Source organism: Manis pentadactyla, chromosome 17 (assembly GCF_030020395.1).
Source record: "Manis pentadactyla isolate mManPen7 chromosome 17, mManPen7.hap1, whole genome shotgun sequence".
NCBI classification, from domain to species: Eukaryota; Metazoa; Chordata; class Mammalia; order Pholidota; family Manidae; genus Manis; species Manis pentadactyla.
The window spans coordinates 2,754,414-2,769,853 of NC_080035.1; positions in this window are offsets into that span (position 1 = coordinate 2,754,414).

Genomic DNA, 15,440 nt, shown 5'->3' on the forward strand with positions numbered 1-15,440 from the left:
TTCCTTTCACCCACATAAGCTGAATCCAAAGCTGACTTGCCTCCACTACGTTTATTTCAGAGCATCTACTCTAACTTCCCTTGTGGCTAGTGGGAATGCCTATTCCAGGCCCACTTATGTCTTTGAGATAGAGGACGTATAGAGAATACAGCCTTTCACTACAACGTTTACTGGTTTCCATACCACATAGGAGCAAATTGCATGCAAGGCGAAAGCAACCTTGTGTTCTCTCAGGGAGGGTCTCCTCGGTGCACGGTGGAATGTTTCCTATTTCAAAGTCTGGCATAAGGCTCTCCTGCAGCGGTTTCGGACACTTTACAGCTAAGGCGTCATCATGGCATTGCTAGCAAAGGGATGACGTGGCCTTTTGCATCCTCTTCTGGCACCTACAGGAAACCAGGTCCTCCCGCATGATTCCAAGTCTTTGGACGAAAGATCCAAGCATGAAAGGCCTTCTTCAGTGTGCTTGAATGCAGAGGTCTTAGGGCTGCCCTTAAGCATTTAGCTTTAGAAACACAGCAAAGGATGGTTTCTCCACGTAGATCATGAGAGTGGTGTGATGCACGTGGTCAGTTCAGGCTGATAGAGTTGTGGCCCAGAGAAACGCTTTGTTCTGATGAAAGGATGATCAGATGAAGGACTCCAACAGCCTCTTCCCTAAACGTTGTTGCAAGTCCTACTCTCAGCACACGTATGTTTCAGACTTAAGCTGCATTCCGAGAGGACACCATGCAAACATACGTTTGGGCATTCCACGGTGTATGAATTTGGAGAAAGCAACTGAAAGTGTTAGATAGTGAAGATTGAGCTCAGTGACCCCAGAAAAATTTCCATTGCACGGTTGAATTAAGCTGCCCTAGCCATCGGAGGAGCTTACTCGCCTGAGGCTCCTGGTCCTCCCTGCTTTTCACCTGTTGAACAGAACGCCCACCCGTCGTGCTTCCAATGCTGTGCAGAAAGCAGCTTTCTTTGCCTCTTCCCCTGAGGCTGGGCAGAAGGCCTCTTCACAGTATTCTCATATCTGGGAGTATAAGTATATACAAGAAGCTCTAATTTTCACAGCAGTGTTTGGCTGCCTTTCTGAATATGGCTGAGTAGGAAATCACATGATCTGAGACAGTCCCAGAGCCTTCTCTGCAGGACAACAGCTCTGAGGTTTGGGGCCTCATCGCCACCGCGCTTTGGAGAAGCTTGCACCCACCTGTTGCTTACATGGTGCCCGGGGATTAAAAAATGGGCACTCAGGTTACAAAGCTCAGACTGTGGCATGGGAGACCGGCTTCCATAGCACCCAGACAACCTGGGCCCCTCTGCAGCAGCCAGGAAGTAGCAGGAAAACGCCACTTTTGAGAATTTCAAGGTAAATTCGTTGAATGCCGGAATTCTTCTGACAGCCGGCATTCTTCAGCAAGGCTTCACTTGAATGGCTAAACAAGCGAGGGCGTGCCGCCGCTCAGCAAAAGAGAGTACTACACCGGATAAATCGCCCAGTCGCTCAGAGTGCAGCCACCCAAGACAGACACTGAAATCACACTGCAAGAAGAATTCATTGTACGCGGGAATTTTTCTTACAGAAAGTCTTCCACAGCAAGGCCGCATGCGATTGGCCCCACAAGCGAAGCATCTGCTGCTCAGCTGAAGACAGCTCCACACAGCAGACTTCACTCAGGTGCTTAGAGTGCAGGCACACAGGACAGACACGGAAAACACATTGAGTGCTGTTTCAGCATCCAGTGCAACGATGTCAATGATTCCTTGAATGGAGCATTCTGCGCTGCTTCCTTTCACCCACATAAGCTGAATCCAAAGCTGACTTGCCTCCACTACGTTTATTTCAGAGCATCTACTCTAACTTCCCTTGTGGCTAGTGGGAATGCCTATTCCAGGCCCACTTATGTCTTTGAGATAGAGGACGTATAGAGAATACAGCCTTTCACTACAACGTTTACTGGTTTCCATACCACATAGGAGCAAATTGCATGCAAGGCGAAAGCAACCTTGTGTTCTCTCAGGGAGGGTCTCCTCGGTGCACGGTGGAATGTTTCCTATTTCAAAGTCTGGCATAAGGCTCTCCTGCAGCGGTTTCGGACACTTTACAGCTAAGGCGTCATCATGGCATTGCTAGCAAAGGGATGACGTGGCCTTTTGCATCCTCTTCTGGCACCTACAGGAAACCAGGTCCTCCCGCACGATTCCAAGTCTTTGGACGAAAGATCCAAGCATGAAAGGCCTTCTTCTGTGTGCTTGAATGCAGAGGTCTTAGGGCTGCCCTTAAGCATTTAGCTTTAGAAACACAGCAAAGGATGGTTTCTCCACGTAGATCATGAGAGTGGTGTGATGCACGTGGTCAGTTCAGGCTGATAGAGTTGTGGCCCAGAGAAACGCTTTGTTCTGATGAAAGGATGATCAGATGAAGGACTCCAACAGCCTCTTCCCTAAACGTTGTTGCAAGTCCTACTCTCAGCACACGTATGTTTCAGACTTAAGCTGCATTCCGAGAGGACACCATGCAAACATACGTTTGGGCATTCCACGGTGTATGAATTTGGAGAAAGCAACTGAAAGTGTTAGATAGTGAAGATTGAGCTCAGTGACCCCAGAAAAATTTCCATTGCACGGTTGAATTAAGCTGCCCTAGCCATCGGAGGAGCTTACTCGCCTGAGGCTCCTGGTCCTCCCTGCTTTTCACCTGTTGAACAGAACGCCCACCCGTCGTGCTTCCAATGCTGTGCAGAAAGCAGCTTTCTTTGCCTCTTCCCCTGAGGCTGGGCAGAAGGCCTCTTCACAGTATTCTCATATCTGGGAGTATAAGTATATACAAGAAGCTCTAATTTTCACAGCAGTGTTTGGCTGCCTTTCTGAATATGGCTGAGTAGGAAATCACATGATCTGAGACAGTCCCAGAGCCTTCTCTGCAGGACAACAGCTCTGAGGTTTGGGGCCTCATCGCCACCGCGCTTTGGAGAAGCTTGCACCCACCTGTTCCTTACATGGTGCCTGGGGATTAAAAAATGGGCACTCAGGTAACAAAGCTCAGACTGTGGCATGGGAGACCGGCTTCCATACCACCCAGACAACCTGGGCCCCTCTGCAGCAGCCAGGAAGTAGCAGGAAAACGCCACTTTTGAGAATTTCAAGGTAAATTCGTTGAATGCCGGAATTCTTCTGACAGCCGGCCTTCTTCAGCAAGGCTTCACTTGAATGGCTAAACAAGCGAGGGCGTGCCGCCGCTCAGCAAAAGAGAGTACTACACCGGATAAATCGCCCAGTCGCTCGGAGTGCAGCCACAAAAGACAGACACTGAAATCACACTGCAAGAAGAATTCATTGTACGCGGGAATTTTTCTTACAGAAAGTCTTCCACAGCAAGGCCGCATGCGATTGGCCCCACAAGCGAAGCATCTGCTGCTCAGCTGAAGACAGCTCCACACAGCAGACTTCACTCAGGTGCTTAGAGTGCAGGCACACAGGACAGACACGGAAAAACACATGGAAAGCTGTTTCAGCATCTAGTGCAACGATGTCAATGATTCCTTGAATGGAGCGTTCTGCGCTGCTTTCTTTCACCCACATAAGCTGAATCCAAAGCTGACTTGCCTCCACTACGTTTATTTCAGAGCATCTACTCTAACTTCCCTTGTGGCTAGTGGGAATGCCTGTTCCAGGCCCACTTATGTCTTTGAGATAGAGGACGTATAGAGAATACAGCCTTTCACTACAACGTTTACTGGTTTCCATACCACATAGGAGCAAATTGCATGCAAGGCGAAAGCAACCTTGTGTTCTCTCAGGGAGGGTCTCCTCAGTGCACGGTGGAATGTTTCCTATTTCAAAGTCTGGCATAAGGCTCTCCTGCAGCGGTTTCGGACACTTTACAGCTAAGGCGTCATCATGGCATTGCTAGCAAAGGGATGACGTGGCCTTTTGCATCCTCTTCTTGCACCTACAGGAAACCAGGACCGCCCGCACGATTTCAAGTCTTTGGACGAAAGATCCAAGCATGAAAGGCCTTCTTCAGTGTGCTTGAATGCAGAGGTCTTAGGGCTGCCCTTAAGCATTTAGCTTTAGAAACACAGCAAAGGATGGTTTGTCCACGTAGATCATGAGAGTGGTGTGATGCACGTGGTCAGTTCAGGCTGATAGAGTTGTGGCCCAGAGAAACGCTTTGTTCTGATGAAAGGATGATCAGATGAAGGACTCCAACAGCCTCTTCCCTAAACGTTGTTGCAAGTCCTACTCTCAGCACACGTATGTTTCACACTTAAGCTGCATTCCGAGAGGACACCATGCAAACATACGTGTGGGCATTCCACGGTGTATGAATTTGGAGAAAGCAACTGAAAGTGTTTGATAGTGAAGATTGAGCTCAGTGACCCCAGAAAAATTTCCATTGCACGGTTGAATTAAGCTGCCCTAGCCATCGGAGGAGCTTACTCGCCTGAGGCTCCTGGTCCTCCCTGCTTTTCACCTGTTGAACAGAACGCCCACCCGTCGTGCTTCCAATGCTGTGCAGAAAGCAGCTTTCTTTGCCTCTTCCCCTGAGGCTGGGCAGAAGGCCTCTTCACAGTATTCTCATATCTGGGAGTATAAGTATATACAAGAAGCTCTAATTTTCACAGCAGTGTTTGGCTGCCTTTCTGAATATGGCTGAGTAGGAAATCACATGATCTGAGACAGTCCCAGAGCCTTCTCTGCAGGACAACAGCTCTGAGGTTTGGGGCCTCATCACCACCGCGCTTTGGAGAAGCTTGCACACACCTGTTGCTTACATGGTGCCCGGGGATTAAAAAATGGGCACTCAGTTTACAAAGCTCAGACTGTGGCATGGGAGACCGGCTTCCATACAACCCAGACAACCTGGGCCCCTCTGCAGCAGCCAGGAAGTAGCAGGAAAACGCCACTTTTGAGAATTTCAAGGTAAATTCGTTGCATGCCGGAATTCTTCTGACAGCCGGCCTTCTTCAGCAAGGCTTCACTTGAATGGCAAAACAAGCGAGGGCGTGCCGCCGCTCAGCAAAAGAGAGTACTACACCGGATAAATCGCCCAGTCGCTCAGAGTGCAGCCACCCAAGACAGACACTGAAATCACACTGCAAGAAGAATTCGTTGTACGCGGGAATTTTTCTTACAGAAAGTCTTCCACAGCAAGGCCGCATGCGATTGGCCCCACAAGCGAAGCATCTGCTGCTCAGCTGAAGACAGCTCCACACAGCAGACTTCACTCAGGTGCTTAGAGTGCAGGCACACAGGACAGACACGGAAAACACTTTGAGTGCTGTTTCAGCATCCAGTGCAACGATGTCAATGATTCCTTGAATGGAGCGTTCTGCGCTGCTTCCTTTCACCCACATAAGCTGAATCCAAAGCTGACTTGCCTCCACTACGTTTATTTCAGAGCATCTACTCTAACTTCCCGTGTGGCTAGTGGGAATGCCTGTTCCAGGCCCACTTATGTCTTTGAGATAGAGGACGTATAGAGAATACAGCCTTTCACTACAACGTTTACTGGTTTCCATACCACATAGGAGCAAATTGCATGCAAGGCGAAAGCAACCTTGTGTTCTCTCAGGGAGGGTCTCCTCAGTGCACGGTGGAATGTTTCCTATTTCAAAGTCTGGCATAAGGCTCTCCTGCAGCGGTTTCGGACACTTTACAGCTAAGGCGTCATCATGGCATTGCTAGCAAAGGGATGACGTGGCCTTTTGCATCCTCTTCTTGCACCTACAGGAAACCAGGACCGCCCGCACGATTCCAAGTCTTTGGACGAAAGATCCAAGCATGAAAGGCCTTCTTCTGTGTGCTTGAATGCAGAGGTCTTAGGGCTGCCCTTAAGCATTTAGCTTTAGAAACACAGCAAAGGATGGTTTCTCCACGTAGATCATGAGAGTGGTGTGATGCACGTGGTCAGTTCAGGCTGATAGAGTTGTGGCCCAGAGAAACGCTTTGTTCTGATGAAAGGATGATCAGATGAAGGACTCCAACAGCCTCTTCCCTAAACGTTGTTGCAAGTCCTACTCTCAGCACACGTATGTTTCAGACTTAAGCTGCATTCCGAGAGGACACCATGCAAACATACGTTTGGGCATTCCACGGTGTATGAATTTGGAGAAAGCAACTGAAAGTGTTAGATAGTGAAGATTGAGCTCAGTGACCCCAGAAAAATTTCCATTGCACGGTTGAATTAAGCTGCCCTAGCCATCGGAGGAGCTTACTCGCCTGAGGCTCCTGGTCCTCCCTTCTTTTCACCTGCTGAACAGAACGCCCACCCGTCGTGCTTCCAATGCTGTGCAGAAAGCAGCTTTCTTTGCCTCTTCCCCTGAGGCTGGGCAGAAGGCCTCTTCACAGTATTCTCATATCTGGGAGTATAAGTATATACAAGAAGCTCTAATTTTCACAGCAGTGTTTGGCTGCCTTTCTGAATATGGCTGAGTAGGAAATCACATGATCTGAGACAGTCCCAGAGCCTTCTCTGCAGGACAACAGCTCTGAGGTTTGGGGCCTCATCACCACCGCGCTTTGGAGAAGCTTGCACACACCTGTTGCTTACATGGTGCCCGGGGATTAAAAAATGGGCACTCAGGTTACAAAGCTCAGACTGTGGCATGGGAGACCGGCTTCCATACAACCCAGACAACCTGGGCCCCTCTGCAGCAGCCAGGAAGTAGCAGGAAAACGCCACTTTTGAGAATTTCAAGGTAAATTCGTTGAATGCCGGAATTCTTCTGACAGCCGACCTTCTTCAGCAAGGCTTCACTTGAATGGCAAAACAAGCGAGGGCGTGCCGCCGCTCAGCAAAAGAGAGTACTACACAGGATAAATCGCCCAGTCGCTCAGAGTGCAGCCACCCAAGACAGACACTGAAATCACACTGCAAGAAGAATTCGTTGTACGCGGGAATTTTTCTTACAGAAAGTCTTCCACAGCAAGGCCGCATGCGATTGGCCCCACAAGCGAAGCATCTGCTGCTCAGCTGAAGACAGCTCCACACAGCAGACTTCACTCAGGTGCTTAGAGTGCAGGCACACAGGACAGACACGGAAAACACTTTGAGTGCTGTTTCAGCATCCAGTGCAACGATGTCAATGATTCCTTGAATGGAGCGTTCTGCGCTGCTTCCTTTCACCCACATAAGCTGAATCCAAAGCTGACTTGCCTCCACTACGTTTATTTCAGAGCATCTACTCTAACTTCCCGTGTGGCTAGTGGGAATGCCTGTTCCAGGCCCACTTATGTCTTTGAGATAGAGGACGTATAGAGAATACAGCCTTTCACTACAACGTTTACTGGTTTCCATACCACATAGGAGCAAATTGCATGCAAGGCGAAAGCAACCTTGTGTTCTCTCAGGGAGGGTCTCCTCAGTGCACGGTGGAATGTTTCCTATTTCAAAGTCTGGCATAAGGCTCTCCTGCAGCGGTTTCGGACACTTTACAGCTAAGGCGTCATCATGGCATTGCTAGCAAAGGGATGACGTGGCCTTTTGCATCCTCTTCTTGCACCTACAGGAAACCAGGGCCTCCCGCATGATTCCAAGTCTTTGGACGAAAGATCCAAGCATGAAAGGCCTTCTTCAGTGTGCTTGAATGCAGAGGTCTTAGGGCTGCCCTTAAGCATTTAGCTTTAGAAACACAGCAAAGGATGGTTTCTCCACGTAGATCATGAGAGTGGTGTGATGCACGTGGTCAGTTCAGGCTGATAGAGTTGTGGCCCAGAGAAACGCTTTGTTCTGATGAAAGGATGATCAGATGAACGACTCCAACAGCCTCTTCCCTAAACGTTGTTGCAAGTCCTACTCTCAGCACACGTATGTTTCACACTTAAGCTGCATTCCGAGAGGACACCATGCAAACATACGTGTGGGCATTCCACGGTGTATGAATTTGGAGAAAGCAACTGAAAGTGTTTGATAGTGAAGATTGAGCTCAGTGACCCCAGAAAAATTTCCATTGCACGGTTGAATTAAGCTGCCCTAGCCATCGGAGGAGCTTACTCGCCTGAGGCTCCTGGTCCTCCCTGCTTTTCACCTGTTGAACAGAACGCCCACCCGTCGTGCTTCCAATGCTGTGCAGAAAGCAGCTTTCTTTGCCTCTTCCCCTGAGGCTGGGCAGAAGGCCTCTTCACAGTATTCTCATATCTGGGAGTATAAGTATATACAAGAAGCTCTAATTTTCACAGCAGTGTTTGGCTGCCTTTCTGAATATGGCTGAGTAGGAAATCACATGATCTGAGACAGTCCCAGAGCCTTCTCTGCAGGACAACAGCTCTGAGGTTTGGGGCCTCATCACCACCGCGCTTTGGAGAAGCTTGCACACACCTGTTGCTTACATGGTGCCCGGGGATTAAAAAATGGGCACTCAGTTTACAAAGCTCAGACTGTGGCATGGGAGACCGGCTTCCATACAACCCAGACAACCTGGGCCCCTCTGCAGCAGCCAGGAAGTAGCAGGAAAACGCCACTTTTGAGAATTTCAAGGTAAATTCGTTGAATGCCGGAATTCTTCTGACAGCCGGCCTTCTTCAGCAAGGCTTCACTTGAATGGCAAAACAAGCGAGGGCGTGCCGCCGCTCAGCAAAAGAGAGTACTACACAGGATAAATCGCCCAGTCGCTCAGAGTGCAGCCACCCAAGACAGACACTGAAATCACACTGCAAGAAGAATTCGTTGTACGCGGGAATTTTTCTTACAGAAAGTCTTCCACAGCAAGGCCGCATGCGATTGGCCCCACAAGCGAAGCATCTGCTGCTCAGCTGAAGACAGCTCCACACAGCAGACTTCACTCAGGTGCTTAGAGTGCAGGCACACAGGACAGACACGGAAAACACTTTGAGTGCTGTTTCAGCATCCAGTGCAACGATGTCAATGATTCCTTGAATGGAGCGTTCTGCGCTGCTTCCTTTCACCCACATAAGCTGAATCCAAAGCTGACTTGCCTCCACTACGTTTATTTCAGAGCATCTACTCTAACTTCCCGTGTGGCTAGTGGGAATGCCTGTTCCAGGCCCACTTATGTCTTTGAGATAGAGGACGTATAGAGAATACAGCCTTTCACTACAACGTTTACTGGTTTCCATACCACATAGGAGCAAATTGCATGCAAGGCGAAAGCAACCTTGTGTTCTCTCAGGGAGGGTCTCCTCAGTGCACGGTGGAATGTTTCCTATTTCAAAGTCTGGCATAAGGCTCTCCTGCAGCGGTTTCGGACACTTTACAGCTAAGGCGTCATCATGGCATTGCTAGCAAAGGGATGACGTGGCCTTTTGCATCCTCTTCTTGCACCTACAGGAAACCAGGACCGCCCGCACGATTCCAAGTCTTTGGACGAAAGATCCAAGCATGAAAGGCCTTCTTCTGTGTGCTTGAATGCAGAGGTCTTAGGGCTGCCCTTAAGCATTTAGCTTTAGAAACACAGCAAAGGATGGTTTCTCCACGTAGATCATGAGAGTGGTGTGATGCACGTGGTCAGTTCAGGCTGATAGAGTTGTGGCCCAGAGAAACGCTTTGTTCTGATGAAAGGATGATCAGATGAAGGACTCCAACAGCCTCTTCCCTAAACGTTGTTGCAAGTCCTACTCTCAGCACACGTATGTTTCAGACTTAAGCTGCATTCCGAGAGGACACCATGCAAACATACGTTTGGGCATTCCACGGTGTATGAATTTGGAGAAAGCAACTGAAAGTGTTAGATAGTGAAGATTGAGCTCAGTGACCCCAGAAAAATTTCCATTGCACGGTTGAATTAAGCTGCCCTAGCCATCGGAGGAGCTTACTCGCCTGAGGCTCCTGGTCCTCCCTTCTTTTCACCTGTTGAACAGAACGCCCACCCGTCGTGCTTCCAATGCTGTGCAGAAAGCAGCTTTCTTTGCCTCTTCCCCTGAGGCTGGGCAGAAGGCCTCTTCACAGTATTCTCATATCTGGGAGTATAAGTATATACAAGAAGCTCTAATTTTCACAGCAGTGTTTGGCTGCCTTTCTGAATATGGCTGAGTAGGAAATCACATGATCTGAGACAGTCCCAGAGCCTTCTCTGCAGGACAACAGCTCTGAGGTTTGGGGCCTCATCACCACCGCGCTTTGGAGAAGCTTGCACACACCTGTTGCTTACATGGTGCCCGGGGATTAAAAAATGGGCACTCAGGTTACAAAGCTCAGACTGTGGCATGGGAGACCGGCTTCCATACAACCCAGACAACCTGGGCCCCTCTGCAGCAGCCAGGAAGTAGCAGGAAAACGCCACTTTTGAGAATTTCAAGGTAAATTCGTTGAATGCCGGAATTCTTCTGACAGCCGACCTTCTTCAGCAAGGCTTCACTTGAATGGCAAAACAAGCGAGGGCGTGCCGCCGCTCAGCAAAAGAGAGTACTACACAGGATAAATCGCCCAGTCGCTCAGAGTGCAGCCACCCAAGACAGACACTGAAATCACACTGCAAGAAGAATTCGTTGTACGCGGGAATTTTTCTTACAGAAAGTCTTCCACAGCAAGGCCGCATGCGATTGGCCGCACAAGCGAAGCATCTGCTGCTCAGCTGAAGACAGCTCCACACAGCAGACTTCACTCAGGTGCTTAGAGTGCAGGCACACAGGACAGACACGGAAAACACATTGGGTGCTGTTTCAGCATCCAGTGCAACGATGTCAATGATTCCTTGAATGGAGCGTTCTGCGCTGCTTCCTTTCACCCACATAAGCTGAATCCAAAGCTGACTTGCCTCCACTACGTTTATTTCAGAGCATCTACTCTAACTTCCCGTGTGGCTAGTGGGAATGCCTGTTCCAGGCCCACTTATGTCTTTGAGATAGAGGACGTATAGAGAATACAGCCTTTCACTACAACGTTTACTGGTTTCCATACCACATAGGAGCAAATTGCATGCAAGGCGAAAGCAACCTTGTGTTCTCTCAGGGAGGGTCTCCTCAGTGCACGGTGGAATGTTTCCTATTTCAAAGTCTGGCATAAGGCTCTCCTGCAGCGGTTTCGGACACTTTACAGCTAAGGCGTCATCATGGCATTGCTAGCAAAGGGATGACGTGGCCTTTTGCATCCTCTTCTGGCACCTACAGGAAACCAGGGCCTCCCGCATGATTCCAAGTCTTTGGACGAAAGATCCAAGCATGAAAGGCCTTCTTCAGTGTGCTTGAATGCAGAGGTCTTAGGGCTGCCCTTAAGCATTTAGCTTTAGAAACACAGCAAAGGATGGTTTCTCCACGTAGATCATGAGAGTGGTGTGATGCACGTGGTCAGTTCAGGCTGATAGAGTTGTGGCCCAGAGAAACGCTTTGTTCTGATGAAAGGATGATCAGATGAACGACTCCAACAGCCTCTTCCCTAAACGTTGTTGCAAGTCCTACTCTCAGCACACGTATGTTTCACACTTAAGCTGCATTCCGAGAGGACACCATGCAAACATACGTTTGGGCATTCCACGGTGTATGAATTTGGAGAAAGCAACTGAAAGTGTTAGATAGTGAAGATTGAGCTCAGTGACCCCAGAAAAATTTCCATTGCACGGTTGAATTAAGCTGCCCTAGCCATCGGAGGAGCTTACTCGCCTGAGGCTCCTGGTCCTCCCTGCTTTTCACCTGTTGAACAGAACGCCCACCCGTCGTGCTTCCAATGCTGTGCAGAAAGCAGCTTTCTTTGCCTCTTCCCCTGAGGCTGGGCAGAAGGCCTCTTCACAGTATTCTCATATCTGGGAGTATAAGTATATACAAGAAGCTCTAATTTTCACAGCAGTGTTTGGCTGCCTTTCTGAATATGGCTGAGTAGGAAATCACATGATCTGAGACAGTCCCAGAGCCTTCTCTGCAGGACAACAGCTCTGAGGTTTGGGGCCTCATCACCACCGCGCTTTGGAGAAGCTTGCACACACCTGTTGCTTACATGGTGCCCGGGGATTAAAAAATGGGCACTCAGTTTACAAAGCTCAGACTGTGGCATGGGAGACCGGCTTCCATACAACCCAGACAACCTGGGCCCCTCTGCAGCAGCCAGGAAGTAGCAGGAAAACGCCACTTTTGAGAATTTCAAGGTAAATTCGTTGAATGCCGGAATTCTTCTGACAGCCGGCCTTCTTCAGCAAGGCTTCACTTGAATGGCAAAACAAGCGAGGGCGTGCCGCCGCTCAGCAAAAGAGAGTACTACACAGGATAAATCGCCCAGTCGCTCAGAGTGCAGCCACCCAAGACAGACACTGAAATCACACTGCAAGAAGAATTCGTTGTACGCGGGAATTTTTCTTACAGAAAGTCTTCCACAGCAAGGCCGCATGCGATTGGCCCCACAAGCGAAGCATCTGCTGCTCAGCTGAAGACAGCTCCACACAGCAGACTTCACTCAGGTGCTTAGAGTGCAGGCACACAGGACAGACACGGAAAACACTTTGAGTGCTGTTTCAGCATCCAGTGCAACGATGTCAATGATTCCTTGAATGGAGTGTTCTGCGCTGCTTCCTTTCACCCACATAAGCTGAATCCAAAGCTGACTTGCCTCCACTACGTTTATTTCAGAGCATCTACTCTAACTTCCCGTGTGGCTAGTGGGAATGCCTGTTCCAGGCCCACTTATGTCTTTGAGATAGAGGACGTATAGAGAATACAGCCTTTCACTACAACGTTTACTGGTTTCCATACCACATAGGAGCAAATTGCATGCAAGGCGAAAGCAACCTTGTGTTCTCTCAGGGAGGGTCTCCTCAGTGCACGGTGGAATGTTTCCTATTTCAAAGTCTGGCATAAGGCTCTCCTGCAGCGGTTTCGGACACTTTACAGCTAAGGCGTCATCATGGCATTGCTAGCAAAGGGATGACGTGGCCTTTTGCATCCTCTTCTTGCACCTACAGGAAACCAGGACCGCCCGCACGATTCCAAGTCTTTGGACGAAAGATCCAAGCATGAAAGGCCTTCTTCTGTGTGCTTGAATGCAGAGGTCTTAGGGCTGCCCTTAAGCATTTAGCTTTAGAAACACAGCAAAGGATGGTTTCTCCACGTAGATCATGAGAGTGGTGTGATGCACGTGGTCAGTTCAGGCTGATAGAGTTGTGGCCCAGAGAAACGCTTTGTTCTGATGAAAGGATGATCAGATGAAGGACTCCAACAGCCTCTTCCCTAAACGTTGTTGCAAGTCCTACTCTCAGCACACGTATGTTTCAGACTTAAGCTGCATTCCGAGAGGACACCATGCAAACATACGTTTGGGCATTCCACGGTGTATGAATTTGGAGAAAGCAACTGAAAGTGTTAGATAGTGAAGATTGAGCTCAGTGACCCCAGAAAAATTTCCATTGCACGGTTGAATTAAGCTGCCCTAGCCATCGGAGGAGCTTACTCGCCTGAGGCTCCTGGTCCTCCCTTCTTTTCACCTGTTGAACAGAACGCCCACCCGTCGTGCTTCCAATGCTGTGCAGAAAGCAGCTTTCTTTGCCTCTTCCCCTGAGGCTGGGCAGAAGGCCTCTTCACAGTATTCTCATATCTGGGAGTATAAGTATATACAAGAAGCTCTAATTTTCACAGCAGTGTTTGGCTGCCTTTCTGAATATGGCTGAGTAGGAAATCACATGATCTGAGACAGTCCCAGAGCCTTCTCTGCAGGACAACAGCTCTGAGGTTTGGGGCCTCATCACCACCGCGCTTTGGAGAAGCTTGCACAGACCTGTTGCTTACATGGTGCCCGGGGATTAAAAAATGGGCACTCAGGTTACAAAGCTCAGACTGTGGCATGGGAGACCGGCTTCCATACAACCCAGACAACCTGGGCCCCTCTGCAGCAGCCAGGAAGTAGCAGGAAAACGCCACTTTTGAGAATTTCAAGGTAAATTCGTTGAATGCCGGAATTCTTCTGACAGCCGACCTTCTTCAGCAAGGCTTCACTTGAATGGCAAAACAAGCGAGGGCGTGCCGCCGCTCAGCAAAAGAGAGTACTACACAGGATAAATCGCCCAGTCGCTCAGAGTGCAGCCACCCAAGACAGACACTGAAATCACACTGCAAGAAGAATTGGTTGTACGCGGGAATTTTTCTTACAGAAAGTCTTCCACAGCAAGGCCGCATGCGATTGGCCCCACAAGCGAAGCATCTGCTGCTCAGCTGAAGACAGCTCCACACAGCAGACTTCACTCAGGTGCTTAGAGTGCAGGCACACAGGACAGACACGGAAAACACTTTGAGTGCTGTTTCAGCATCCAGTGCAACGATGTCAATGATTCCTTGAATGGAGCGTTCTGCGCTGCTTCCTTTCACCCACATAAGCTGAATCCAAAGCTGACTTGCCTCCACTACGTTTATTTCAGAGCATCTACTCTAACTTCCCGTGTGGCTAGTGGGAATGCCTGTTCCAGGCCCACTTATGTCTTTGAGATAGAGGACGTATAGAGAATACAGCCTTTCACTACAACGTTTACTGGTTTCCATACCACATAGGAGCAAATTGCATGCAAGGCGAAAGCAACCTTGTGTTCTCTCAGGGAGGGTCTCCTCAGTGCACGGTGGAATGTTTCCTATTTCAAAGTCTGGCATAAGGCTCTCCTGCAGCGGTTTCGGACACTTTACAGCTAAGGCGTCATCATGGCATTGCTAGCAAAGGGATGACGTGGCCTTTTGCATCCTCTTCTTGCACCTACAGGAAACCAGGGCCTCCCGCATGATTCCAAGTCTTTGGACGAAAGATCCAAGCATGAAAGGCCTTCTTCAGTGTGCTTGAATGCAGAGGTCTTAGGGCTGCCCTTAAGCATTTAGCTTTAGAAACACAGCAAAGGATGGTTTCTCCACGTAGATCATGAGAGTGGTGTGATGCACGTGGTCAGTTCAGGCTGATAGAGTTGTGGCCCAGAGAAACGCTTTGTTCTGATGAAAGGATGATCAGATGAACGACTCCAACAGCCTCTTCCCTAAACGTTGTTGCAAGTCCTACTCTCAGCACACGTATGTTTCAGACTTAAGCTGCATTCCGAGAGGACACCATGCAAACATACGTTTGGGCATTCCACGGTGTATGAATTTGGAGAAAGCAACTGAAAGTGTTAGATAGTGAAGATTGAGCTCAGTGACCCCAGAAAAATTTCCATTGCACGGTTGAATTAAGCTGCCCTAGCCATCGGAGGAGCTTACTCGCCTGAGGCTCCTGGTCCTCCCTGCTTTTCACCTGTTGAACAGAACGCCCACCCGTCGTGCTTCCAATGCTGTGCAGAAAGCAGCTTTCTTTGCCTCTTCCCCTGAGGCTGGGCAGAAGGCCTCTTCACAGTATTCTCATATCTGGGAGTATAAGTATATACAAGAAGCTCTAATTTTCACAGCAGTGTTTGGCTGCCTTTCTGAATATGGCTGAGTAGGAAATCACATGATCTGAGACAGTCCCAGAGCCTTCTCTGCAGGACAACAGCTCTGAGGTTTGGGGCCTCATCACCACCACGCTTTGGAGAAGCTTGCACACACCTGTTGCTTACATG